The following is a 703-nucleotide window of genomic DNA, read 5'->3' on the forward strand; positions in this document are numbered from 1 at the left end:
ATGAGCAGAAGAGGCAAAACAGGCAGTAAAACCAGAGCCAAGGTGAAGACTCGCTCCTCCCGTGCTGGATTGCAGTTTCCAGTGGCCCGTGTCTACTGGGGGGAGCGGCGTCTGTGTGGAGCGTGTGGGTACCGGAGCCCCCGTTTACCTGGCAGCTGTGCTCGAGTGTCTGGCCCACGGGATCCTCGAGCTGGCCAGCTGTGCTGCTCGGGACAGTGGGAAGACTCGTATCATTCCCAGTCACCTGCAGGTGGCTGTCCGCAACAACAGAAATCAAATCTACGCATCTAAATTGACCTAAGCACAAGTTTTGCACATCTTAAAAGTAAATAACAGCGGAGAAATCAGCCAGAGAATCAACAGTGATTACAAGAGTGGGGCATGCATTTTCCACTGACAGCGCAAGACCCCTGCAGCGCTTCAATCTTCCAAGATGGCGGGGCCGCGATCCATTCAGGGCAGGCCTTTTATACAGCTTGACCCTATCTAGTAAATCTGTGGGGATGGCCCCACAAAAAAAAACTTGACCATATGGAGTTTCCATTTCACTGATAACAGTTACATAAACAAGACAGAGTATGACATAGGGATAGCCAAATTACTGAAGCTGAAGATGGACACCACCCCCAGCATTTATCTCAAAGGTACTAGTATGTGGACACATTGTAATTATGTGCAACCAGTGTACATATTTAAATTATGT

General features: G+C 49.1%; 1 pseudogene; it reads left to right on the plus strand.

Annotated features, from left to right (window-relative positions):
• On the plus strand, positions 1-301 carry LOC117503788 (annotated as a pseudogene).
• Positions 302-703: the final 402 nt, after the last annotated feature.

Source organism: Thalassophryne amazonica, chromosome 2 (genome assembly GCF_902500255.1).
Source record: "Thalassophryne amazonica chromosome 2, fThaAma1.1, whole genome shotgun sequence".
Classification (NCBI taxonomy): Eukaryota; Metazoa; Chordata; class Actinopteri; order Batrachoidiformes; family Batrachoididae; genus Thalassophryne; species Thalassophryne amazonica.